The sequence below is a fragment of the Spermophilus citellus genome, assembly GCF_964194105.1.
Source record: "Spermophilus citellus genome assembly, chromosome: 6".
In the NCBI taxonomy this organism is placed as follows: Eukaryota; Metazoa; Chordata; class Mammalia; order Rodentia; family Sciuridae; genus Spermophilus; species Spermophilus citellus.
In genome coordinates this window covers 78419067-78432494 of record NC_138187.1, presented here as the reverse complement: position 1 = coordinate 78432494, position 13428 = coordinate 78419067, and the positions used below count along the sequence as shown (strand labels likewise).

Below are 13428 nucleotides of genomic sequence, written 5' to 3'. Positions count from 1 at the left end.
TGATTTCAAAAAAAAAAAAAGAGGAAAAAAATCATTTAAAATGTTCGATTAAAATCACAAAAGGTAGAAAAAATATGGTGAACAAAAACAAGGCAACAAATAGAAAAGACTATGGTCACTATTTAAGAATCACCTTAAACGTCAATTCTCTAAATACTCCAAAAGAAAACAAAGATGACCCCATAAAAATCCAAGAACTAATTATATAGGATTTGTTTTTACATATTCATACAATTTTCTGACAATATAATTTGGTCAATACTATTCCAGAGTATTTCCCTTTTTCCTCTCTTCCTCCTTCCCTCTGGTCCTGGTTGCTCTACCATACTCATTTCCCTTTGATTTTCATAAGATTTCTCTACCACCTCCAACTTTCCTTCCCTTTGTCCTATCTTCCGCATATGCACAGAAAATATATGACCACTGACTTTCTGAGGTTTGGCTTATTCTGCCTAATGTTCTCTAGTTCCATCCATTTTTCTGAAAATGACATAATTTCATTTTTCTTTATAGCTGAATAAAATTTTATTGTGTATATATGCCACATTCTTTATCTATTCATAGACTGATGGATATAAGGGCTGGTTCCATAATTTGGCTATTATGAACTGTGCTGCTATTTTAAAAATCATGGGTATGCATGTATTGCTACAGCATGATGATTGTGTGTGTGTGTGTGTGTTGGTGCACATGTGCACACATGCACATGTACCAGTGCATCCAGGGGTGCTTTGCCACTGAAGTTCATCTCAAGCCCTTTTTTTTTTTTTTTTAAGATTTTGAGACAGAATCTCACTAAATTGCTGAGGTTGTTCTCACACTTGCAATCCTCCTGCCTTGGCCTCTTAAGGTTGCTAGTATTATAGGGGCGCACCACCGAGTGATATAGCTGGGTCTTAAGGTAATTCCATTCCTAGTCTTCTGAAGAACATTTATACTGATTTCCATAGTGATTGTACTAATTTATAATCCCACCAACAATATAAAAATGTTCCTTTTTTCTCTACATCATTGTCAGCATTTATTATTGTTTGTATTCTTGATAACTACTATTGTGACTGGAGTACAATAAAATTTCCAGTGTGCATTTGATCCACATTTCCCTAAAATAGAGAGAAGTTGAATATTTTTTCATGTATTTGTTAGCCATTTGTATTTCTTCTTTTGAAAAATGTCTGTTTAGTGCATTTGCCCAACTGGGTTATTTGGGTGTTGTTTGCTCGCTCGTTCATTCATTTGTTCTTTTTTTTTTTCTCTCTCTCTCTCTTTCTTTTTTGTTTGAGTTCTTTGTATATTCTGAATATTAAGGATAGAAGAGAAGCTAGCAGAGATTTTCTCCTCTTTTGTACATTCTCTCTTTAAGAAACCTACTTTAAATATAGGCATACACACTTTGAAGAAAATAGATGGAGAAAAATATACTATGCTAATATTAATTCCCCCGACCCAAAAATAGGAGTACTTAATATTAAATATGAAGAAACCAGAGTAAAGAAATTTAACAGGGATAAAGAGGGATATTACATAATGATAAAGGTGTCAATAATTCCAGTGTATGTGACTAATAATAAAGCATCAAAATATGTGAGGCAAAAACTGATAGAATTGCAAGGAGAAATAAATGAATCGCCACTGTAATTGAAAACTTTAACACTCTTCTACCCAAAATGGACAGATCCAACAAGTACAAAATCAGTTAATGATATAACTGAACTGAAAACACATCTTAACAAATCTGAAAGCATGTAAGTCATATATTCATTGCACTTAACAATAGAATTAAAATAATAATAAAACAACACAAAGATTAACTAGAATATCACTCAAACTACAGAGATTTAACAAACAAATAACAAATTATTAATCAGAAATGAAAAAGAATTTAAAAAGAATACTATGAACAATTCTATGCCATCAAAATATTGGTAATGCGGTGAATGAACCCAGGGGTGCTTAACCACTGAGTCACATTCCCAGTCACATTTTTATTTTTTCTTTTGAGACAAGTTCTCACTAAATTGCTTAGGGCCTCATTAAATTGCTGAGGCTGGCCTCAAACTTGTGATCCTCCTACCTTGGCCTCCTAAATCACTGGGATTACAAATGTGCACCACCACACATGGTGAGAAGGATCTTAACCATAGTTCAGTTTCTTTGATATAGGTTATCAACATTTATTTTAAAAATTTACCTTTCTCTCCCAGTGGTAGGCATTCACTGAGCTACATCCCCAACTTTTACTTCTTGAGCATGCGTCAATAATTTTTACCTTCTCCCCACCCTTTCTTTCCCCTGATCAATATGGCTAAAGGTTCATGAATTCTGTTTATCTCCTAAAATAATAAAACTTTTGGGTTCATTGATTGATTTTTCTGCATTTTTATGTTCTGTATTAATTAATAGTGTGATTTTTTTCCCCACTTTCTACTGTTTTTCTTTTTCTAAAACTTTAAGGTAGAAGGTGATAAAATTTACCTGGCCTTTTTCTAATATAAGCAATATAAAATTAAATCTTATATTTAGAACAGTTTTAGATTCACAGTAAAATTGAGCAGAAAGTTCCAACATATCTTTCTATCCCCACTCTTATATAGCCTCCAACCAGAGTGGTAAAATTTGTTACAACTGATGAATCTACTGACCTATCATTCTCACCCAAAGTTCATAGTTTACTTTAGAGTTCACTCTAATGTGTTCAATCTAGATTTTGACACATGTATAAGTATACACCATTTTATTATCTTAAAGAGTGGTTTCACTACCCTAAAGAACTTCTGTGCTCTATCTGTGTGTCCCTCTCTCCAAATAACCCTTGGCAACCAATCTCTTCACTGGTTACTCTTCCCTTTACAACACTGTCATTTAATTGGAATCAGCATTCAGCCTTTTAAGATTGGTTCCTTTCACTTGGTAATATGTAGTTAAGTTTCCTCCACATTTTTTTCAAGACTTGCTGGCTCATTTCTTTTTAGCATACTCCTTGAACACAAAAGCTTATCCATTTGCCCGCTGAAATTAGTTGTATCAACTTTTTTTATTTTGTAGTTATGAAAAATGCTGCTATAAGCATCCATATGCAGGTTTTTGTGTGGGCATCCATACTAGGATGTAAGAGCAGATATTCTTGCCTTTCTTCCTCATTGTAGTGGGAAAGCATTGAGTTTCTCACCCATTAAGTATGATGTTAGCTGTGTAATTTTGTACATGTTCTTTATCTAAAGTTGAGGAAGTTCTCTATTTCTAGTTTGCTAGGAGTTTTTAATCATGAATGAGTATTGATTTTCTCAAATACCTTTTTCCACATCTGTTGATATGAGCACTTGATTTTTCTTTAGCTTGTTGATGGGACATAATACTGAGTTTCAAATGTTGAACCAACTTTAATACCAGGGATAAATCCCACTTGGTCATGATATATAATTCTTTTTCTACATTGTTGGATTCGATTTGCTAATATTTTGTTGAGAACTTTCCCATTTTTATTCAGGAGAGAGACTGAATTGTAGTGTTCTTTAATGCTTTCATGTAGCTTTGATATTAGGTGATGCATATTTAATATTAAGCATAATAGAATGAGTTACAAAGTATTCCTTCTGATTTTGTCTTCTGGAAGAGAGTGAAGAGAACTGATAACACTTTCTTTAAAAAAAATGTATATATTATATACATACACACACACATACACACACATGTATCTTTAGTTGTAGATGGACACAATACCCATATTTTATTTATTTTTATGTGATGCTCAGAATCGAGCCTAGTGCCTCACATGTCCTAGGCGAAAGCGCTCTACCACTGAGCCACAACCCCAGCCCTGAGAATTATATAATTTCTGCAATGTTTGGTAGAATCCACCAGTAAACCCATCTGGGCATGGAAGTTTCTGTTTTAGAAGATTATTAGTGATTGATACAATTTCTTTAATACACATAAGCCTATTAGAAGACTGCTTCCTTCCTTCCTCCCTTGCCAGTCCACCTGTCTTCCTCCCCTTCTTCCCCGCCCAGCCTCCTCCTCCCCCCGCCCCGGCCCCCTCCCTGCAGGGATAATATGGTCCCTGGCGATGGATGCCTCAAGTGCAGGATATGCCTTTGAGTACCTTATTGAAACATTAAATGACAATTCAAATAAGAAGTTCTTCAATGTACCTAAACTTGGAAGCACCAAGTACGATGTTCTGCCTTACTAAGTACGGCTCCTGTTGGAAGCTGCTGTATGAAACTGTGATGGCTTTTTAATGAAAAAGGAAGATGTTCTGAACATTTTAGACTGGAAAACCAAACAAAGCATTGTTGAAGTGTCCTTTTTCCCTGACCATGTTCTTCTTCAAGATTTTACTGGAATACCGGCAATGGTGGATTTTGCTGCTATGAGACAGGCAGTGAAAACTCTTGGAGGTGATGCTAAAAAAGTCCATCCTGCCTGTCCGACAGATTTCACAGTTGACCATTCTTTACAAATTAAGACTTCAGTAAATGTGCAATACAGAATTCGTCAAATCTGGAGGTGGTGACCTACAGAAAATAGGAAAGTTTTCTCCACTTAAAATGCAGCCTAAGAAGCTTCCCTGCAGAGGCCAGACTACCTGCCGAGGATCCTGCGATTCTGGAGAACTAGGCCGAAACTCAGAAACATTTTCTTCACAGATTGAGAATACAACCATCTATGTCCTTTTCATTTGCAACCAGTGCCTGAGTATGAGAATGTTTTTGCTAATATTTATTACTGCTAGTTAATTTTTATTAACAAAAATAAATATTATTAATATTTTAAAAATAGACATAAGCCTATTCAGTAATGTATTTCTTTTTGTTTGAATTTTGGAAGACTGTCTTTCAAAGAACTGGTGCACTTCATCTGGGTTATCAAATCTGTGGGCGTGGAAGCCAGGTAGTGGTGCATGCCTATAATCCCAACAAATCAGGAGGCTATGTTAGGAAGACCACAAGTTCGAGGCCAGCCTCAGCCATTTAGTGAGGGATGTGGCTCAGCAGCTAAGCACCCCTGAGTTCAATCCCAGGTATAAGAATAAATAAATTTATGAAATAAAATAAAGAGGGGCTTGGGCTAAGCACAGCACTTGCCTAGCACGTGAAAGGGACTGTGTTCTATCCTCAGCACCACATAAAAATAAATAAATAAAAACAAAAGTATTGTATCCATCTACAACTAAAAATATTTTTTTAATGAAACTTTTTTTAAAAAGATAACTCCTAGCCTCAACTGCTTTAGAAGTGTTCAGAAGTCAGGCCTAGAGACAAAAATAATAACAAACCTATCTATACCAACTCTTCTAGAAAAGAAAGGGTGAAATACTTAAAACTCATTCATTCTAAGAAGGTCAGCATTACTTTGACAACGAAACCAAACAAAAAATTGTAAGAAAAGCATAAGCCAATATCCCTCTTAAACACAGATATTAATAGTTCCTTAAAATTAAAAAAAAAGAATTTAATGATAAGTAAAAAATGATAATACATCATCAAGACCAAGTAACAATCATCTCAAGAATCCAAGGTTGTTTTTAACATTAGAAAATCACCCAATATAATGCATTATATTAACATACTAAAAACTCCATGTAATCATTTCAATATATCTAATTGTAAAATACAGAAAAAATATTTGACGAAATTCAATATCCACAGCTGATAAGAGCCTACAGAACAGGAGAAAATCTTTACAACACACACCTCAGATAGAGCACTAACCTCCTGGATATATAAAGAACTCATAAAACTACACACACACACACACACACACACACACACACACACACACACAAAATGACCCAATCACTAAATGGGCTAAGGAACTGAACAGACACTTCACAGAAGAAATACAATTGATCGACAAACATATGAAAAAAATGTTCATCATCTCTAGCAATTAGACAAATGCAAATCAAAAACTACTGTAAGATTTCATCTCACTTCAGTCAGAATGGCAATTATCAAGACCACAAACAAAGACTGGAGTTGTGGCTCAGTGGTAGAATGCTCACCTAGCCCAAGAGCGAGGCCTTGGGCTTGATCCTCAGCACCACATAAAAATAAATAAAATAAAGGTATTGTGTCCAACTACAACTAAAAAGGGGGGGGGGAGGAGGAGGAGGAGGGGGAGGGGGAGGAGGAGGAGGAGGAATAATAATAATAATAATAATAAAAGCAAGGGGTTGGAGGATTGTGACTCAGTGGTAGAGTACTTGCCTAGTATGTGTGAGGCATTGGGTTGGATTCTCAGCACCCCATATAAATAAAATTTTTAAAAAGGTCCATTGGCAACTAATATTATATACATATATTAGTTGACAGTTGTATACAAATGAAGAAGAATACAAGTAAGGCCAGGTACAGTGGCGCATGCCTGTATCCCAGGAGCTTGGGAGGCTGAGATAGGTGGCCTGCAAGTCCAAAGCCAGTCTCAGCAATGGTGAGGCGCTAAACAGGACTGGGGATGTGGCTCAGTGGTTGAGTCCCCTTGAGTTCAATCCCTGGTACCAAAAGGGGAAAAGAAGAAGAAAGAAGAAAGAAGAAAGAAGAAAGAAGAAGAAGATAAGCAATAAGAAGTATTAGCAAGGATGTGGGGGAAAATGTACACTCATACATTGCTGGTGGGAATGCAAACTGGTGCAACCACTATGGAAAGGAGTATGAAGATTCCTCAGAAACTTTGGAATGAAACCACCATTTGACCCAGATCTCCCACTCCTTGGTTTATACCCAAAGGATTTAAAATCAGCATACTACAGTGACACAGCCACATCAATGTTAACAGCAGTGCAATTCACAATAACTAACCTATGGAATCAACCTAGATGCCCTTCAACAGATGAATGAATAAAGAAAATGTGGTACATATACCCAATGGAACATATACACAATGGAACATTAAAGCCTTAAAGAAAACAAAATTATGGCATCTGAAGGTAAATAGATGGACCTAAAGAATATCATGCTGAGTGAAATAAGCCAAACCAAAAACCCAAAGGCCAAGTGTTTTCTCTGAGAAGCAGATGCTAACCCATAAGGAGATTGGGGTGGGTGGGTGAAGGGACTTTGGATTGTGCAGAGGGGGCAGGTGTGGGGATGGGAAGGATGGAGGAATGAGACAGACATTGTTACCCTATATACATGTATGATTACACTACCAGTGGGACTCTGCAACATGCACAGCCAGAGAAATGAGAAGTTATGCTCCGTTTGTTTATAACCTGTCAAAATGCATTCTACGGCCATGTATAACTAATTAGAGCAAATTTTAAAAATGAAAGAAAAAAAACTTTCAGCGAAGCCCTATCTCAAAATAAAAAAGGGGAGGTGGGATGGGGGCTGGGGATGTGGCTCAGTGGTTAAGTAACCCTGGACTCAATCCCCAGGACCAAAAACAACTTTCAGCAACCTAAAACTTCTTCAACATATATATGTAACACTTAAAAGTTGAATATTTCCCCCTAATGTTAAAAAAAAAAAAATCCACTCTCACTACTTCTGTTCAACATTACACTGGGGTTTCTGGTAGATCTAATAAAAGAAATAAAGGCATCTAGATTGGAAAGAACCAAGTAAAATCATCATATTCACAGATAGCATGATCATCTATTAAGAAAATCTATGGAATCAATAACCTCCTAGAATGGAAAAGAGTTTTGGCAAAGTTGCAGGATATAAGATCAACAAAGATAAATCAACTAGATTACTATATAATAGCAAACAACAATCAGAAATTGACATTTTAAAAAATTCTACTTACAATGGCATCAATTAACAAAATGCTTAGCAATAAAGCCAAAAATAAAAAACAAAAGTACAAGACTTGTACACTCATTTCTGAGATTAAAGACTTAAATAAATACAGTGATATAATGGCATCAGAAGACTCAATATTAAGATATTAATTCTCACATGAATATCCTATATATTAAAAGCAGTTCCAATCAAAATGTCAACAATCTAGTTTCTACAAACTGACAGTCTTATTTTAAAATTCTAAAAATGCAAAGAACTGACAGGGGATGTACCTCAGTCATAGAATGTTTCATAATATGCTTTGAGGCCCCAGGTTAAATCCCTATTGCCACAAAAACAAACTGCAAAAAACCAACTTTCAAGGAGAGAAGACAATGTTGGAGGATGAACTCTACCTAATCTAAACCAGTTAGTTCACAATAGACCATAGAACTAAACATAAAACTTAAAAATATAAAATGTCTAGAGGAAAACATAAAAAATTAAGAATACCCAGGTATTCCAATCCTTGTAATAATATGTAAAACAAAGTTTGTCTCATATATTTACATATATATTATATACATATATATTATTACATATATATATACACAAAAGACTGTAACAATGTTCACAGCAGCTTTATTTTTAATAACTCTAAACTGGAAACAACCTGAATGTCCACCAATTATAGAACAGATAAACTGCGGTATATCCATATAACAGAATAGTAGTTAGCAATAGAAATGAATTAACTATTAAAACACAAAACATGGATAAATCTCAAAATAATTATGCTAAGTTAAATAAGCTAGTCCAAAATAAAACTGTTCACACTGTGAATGTTTCTAATTGTTAATCTTTTAGAAAATTAAAACTAATTTAGTGACAGTGGACCAGTAGGTGATGGAGCAGGGGTGGGGACAGGAAGACAGGAAGGAGGAAATTAGAAGGAATCATAAGGATAGTTTGTATCAAAATTTATCAAATTTTCTACTTTAAATATATGTAACTTATTACATATCAATTATACCTCAATAATGATTAACAAAAGATTCACAGTATTTGATACATTAAATTTTTTGGTACCTTTATTATCAGACTCATGTTTTCTTCAAAATTTAAAAAAAAGTTTACAAATTTAAAAATTCTAAAAATTTGAAGTTTAGATTGCAAATATAATTATCTTGCTGAATAATACAGGGAAAGAACAAAGTGATAACAAATTTTGTTAAAAACATAGAGTGATATCCAGGAAAGTTGGTACATGCATGTAAGCCCAGCAACTTGAGAGAATGAAGCAGGAAACTGGCAAGTTGGGAGGCCACCCTCACCCCAACTTAGGGAGACCCTGGACTGGGGTTGTAGTTCAGAGGCAGAGTACTCCTGGGTTCAACTCCCAGTATGTATCTACGGATGTTTCAATAAATAATGAAGTGGAGCTGAGGTTGTGGCTCAGTGGTAGAGCGCTGGCCTAGCATGTGTGAGGCCCTGGGTTCAATTATCAGCACCCCATAAAAATAAAGATATTACAACTAAAAAATAAATAAATAAATAATCAATTAAATAAATAGGTAGGCAAATAAATAAATAAAGAAAGAAAGAAAGAAATAAAGAAGTGGTTAAAATTGACATTTGGATTTCATTATAACTTAAAAGTTCTAAATATTTCTTTGATCTTTTAAAAATATTTAAAATGGCCAAGTAAGGAGGTTCATGCTGTAATCCCACCGACTCCAGGCTGAACCAAAAGAATCCCAAATTCACTGCCAGACAGGGCACCTTAGTGAAACTTTGCCTCAGAATAAAATTAAAAGGACTACAGAGCACTTGCCTAGCATGTGCAAGGCCTTAATTCAATTCCCATCCCTGGAAAAAAAACAAAAAGGAAGAAACACGTAAAAACTTACACATCACAAAGAAATTATTTTACAAAAAAAGGTTCTGTTCTATATTCTAAAAGTCTTGGGGTTGAGGTTCTGGCTTAGTGGCAGAGCGCTTGCCTAGCATGTGTGAGGCATTGGATTCAATTCTAAGCACCACATGTAAATAAATAAAATATAGGTCCATTGACAACTAAAAACTATTTTTTAAAAAGTCTTACATAAACATTACGAAAAGGACTTTTATGGTTACTTGGACTTCAATGTATATAATTAAATTTATTATAATCATAAACTAAAACCCTAAATTTTCTTAATTTATGAACCTTGCCACTCTATTTATAAGACCATTTTTAATAAAAAAGAGAAAATCATTTGTCTTTAAATTAAAAAAAATATATATGAAAGTTAACAAATAATTTTAAAGGTATACTTAAAACTTAGGTCCTTCTTTATTCTCTCCCAAAAGAACTGTAAGAAGGCGAAGGAAGATGGCGGCGAAGGGAGTGCATCACCCCAGTGCGCCGCGTCACTGTGCGGGAGAAACACGAGGTGAAACAGCTGAAGGCTATCTTGTTGGGAATTTCCAGTGAAATTGAGGTGCTCCAGAATCTAGTGGACGGATTTCCATCGCGCGAGGTTCAGCTGCGGGGGCTCGGACGCGGGCGATTTCTCCGCATGAGGGTCGTGTCCCACAGCTGGAGTCTACGGCGCGAGCTGGGAAGTGGCGAGGTGCTGCAGCGGGGGTACAGCGATGCGGATTCTGGGGGCTCCTGCCAGTGGTGCGCGCTGGGAAGCGGCGAGGTGCTGGAGCGGGGGTACAGCGATGCGGATTCTGGGGGCTCCTGCCAGTGGTGCAATGGCCCTGCTTAGTGCTGAGTTCCGGCTTTGAGACAGAGGAGAGAAGCGGTCCAGTTCGGTTCTCGACACCGGTCGGACCACAGAGGAGGACAGCAGCCGCCATCTTGGAGAGCTGATGTAATCATCCCTGTTTTCTACTGATCTCAGCTCATTCAGCTACGGAACAGGTGATTTCAGGCTGGTATTTGCCTGCGTCTCACAGACAGATCGCTCAGGCTCGGGGCTGGAGAACCAGTGGAGAATACTCCTAGGGGCTCGCTCCTGGCAAGGCGTGCGCCGGGCTCTGAGCGGCCGGAATCTGATTCCCGGGGCTGCATTGGCCCAGGGCTGGGGAACCTGTGGAGACCGTGTTGAGGCCAGCTCCAAGTTGAGCGTGCGCTGAGCTCGGGGCGGCTGGGTTCTGACTCCCAGAACAGTTTTGGCCTGGGGCTGGGGAACCCGCGGGGACTGCGTCTTTGAGCCTGCTCCCAGGGGAGCGTGCACGGAGCTCGGAGAGCTTGGAGCGGCCGGGCTCTGGCTCCCGGAGTTGCTTTGGCCTGGGGCAGGGGAACCCGCGGGAGTCGCTCCTTGGAGGCTGCTCCTAGCGGGGCGTTAGCCGGGATCGTTCTGGCTCCCGAAGCTGCTTTGGCCCAGGGTTGGGGAACCTGCAGTGACTGCATCTTGGTCCGGGTCCTGCTGGGTGCTGTGGGGGCCAGGGGGGCAGAGTGGAGCTGCCGCCTGCGCCCAGAGCAGGCCAAGTAACCCGCCAGCGTGGTATCACGACACCCCAACTGCAGCTGGGGCCAAAGAGAGTAGGGGCCCACGCCTAGAACAGGACCAGCAACCCGATGGCGTGGTAGCCAAGTCACCCCATTTGGAGTAGGGGCTGTGCAGAGCCGCCGTCTGAGCCTGCAAGATAGGCAGATCTGCGTCCCACTGGCAGGACAGGCCCGGTAGCCTGCCAGCATGGTGGACACATAGCACCGAGGCAGTCACGTCACACTGCTTGGAGCGGGGGTGTAGCAGAGCCGCCGCCCATGTCGGAAAAGGCCCAGCGCCCAGCGACCCGTTGGAGAGGCAGTCAGGTACCCCCATTGGGAGTGGGGGCTGAGCAGAACTGCGGCCCGAGCCCGCAAGGTAGGCAGACCTGTGACCCACCGTCGGAACAGGCCTAGAGGCCTGCCAGCGTGGTAGACACATCACACCAATTGGAGTAGGGGCCAAGCAGAGCCGCCGCCCACATTCGGATCAGGACCAACGACCCGAGGGCGTGGTAGTTACCTCACCACAATTGGAGTGGGGGCAGAGCAGAGCCGCCACCCGCGCCCACAGGGTGGGCAGACCTGCGACCGACCAGAGTGGTAGACAGATCACCCTAATTAGAGGAGGAGCACAGCCACTACCCGCCCTGCAAGGGAGATTTCCCAACTATACAAGAGCAATATAAATAAATAGGGGGAAAATTTCAAAAACACAACAGTTTCACCAAGCAGAAAGAAACGCGAGCAGTATGAAAAGACAAAGAAAGAAAGGACCACAAGCAATGCAGGTCAACTCAACTTTAGAAGAGGTAATAGCTGCAACAGATGGAATGTCAGAAAAAGAGTTCAGAATATACATGCTTCAGATGATCTGGAGTCTCAAGGAAGACATGAGACAGCAAAATCAGACAATGAAAGATCATTTTGACAAGCAACTACATAAACAAATCCAGGAAGTAAAAGATCAATTACACAGGGAGATAGAGGTAATAAAAAACAAACAAATACAAATCGTAGAAATGCAGGAAGCAATAAACCAACTTAAAAACTCAATTGAGAATACTACCAGCAGAGTAGACCACTTAGAAGATAGAACATCAGACAATGAAGACAAAGTATTTCAACTTGAAAAGAACATAGACAGCTCAGCAACACTGCTAAGAAACCATGAGCAGAACATCCAAGAAATATGGGATAACATTAAAAGACCAAACTTAAGACTCATTGGGATACAGGAAGGCACAGAGCTCCAAATCAAAGGAATGAGCAATCTATTCAATGAAATAATTCGAGAAAACATCCCAGACTTGAAGAACGAGACAGAATCCCAAATCCTAGAAGCCTACAGGACGCCAAATGTGCATAATCATAAGAGATCCACACCTAGACACATTATAATGAAGATGCCCAACATACAGAATAAGGAGAGAATTTTAAAAGCTACAAGAGAAAGGAAGAAGATTACATTTAGGGGTAAACCAATCAGGATAACAGCTGATCTCTCAACACAGACTTTGAAAGCTAGAAGATCCTGGAATAACATATTTCAAACACTGAAAGAAAATGGGTTCCAACCAAGAATTGTGTATCCAGCAAAATTAAGCTTCAAGATGAAAGATGAAATTAAAACCTTCCACAATAAACAAAAGTTAAAAGAATTTGCAGCTAGAAAACCATCTCTCGAAAAAATCCTCAGCAAAACATTACAGGAAGAGGAAATGGAAAATAACAATGAAAACCAACAGTGGGAGGTAGGACAGTAAAGGGGGGAAAATAATCAAAGAGGAAAACAAACCATGTTTAGTAACATAAATAAACAAATATGGCTGGAAGGCTAACCCATATCTCAATAATAACCCTAAATGTTAATGGCTTAAACTCACCAATTAAGAGACACAGGCTAGTTGAATGGATCACAAAACAAGACCCAACAATATGCTGCCTACAGGAGACGCATTTGATAGGAAAAGATATACATAGACTGAAGGTGAAAGGTTGGGAAAAATCGTACCACTCATATGGACTGCGGAAACAAGCAGGAGTGTCCATACTCATATCTAATAAAATAGATTTCAAGCCAAAGTTAATCAAAAGGGATAAAGAGGGACACTGCATACTGCTCAAGGGAACCATACACCAACAAGACATAACAATCATAAATATATATGCCCCAAATAATGGTGCAGCTATGTTCGTCAAGCAAACTCTTCTCAA

General features: G+C 38.7%; 1 protein-coding gene and 1 pseudogene across 12 annotated transcripts in view; one reads left to right on the top strand and one right to left on the bottom strand.

The window, feature by feature from the left end:
* The window catches only part of MLLT10 (MLLT10 histone lysine methyltransferase DOT1L cofactor), a 199945-nt gene that overhangs the window by 75855 nt on the left and 110662 nt on the right, over positions 1–13428 (bottom strand). The gene's annotated exons all lie outside the window — the stretch shown is intronic.
* LOC308652270 (iron-responsive element-binding protein 2-like) lies at positions 4067–4735 on the top strand (annotated as a pseudogene). The gene has a single exon. The product of its transcript is annotated as an iron-responsive element-binding protein 2-like (transcript).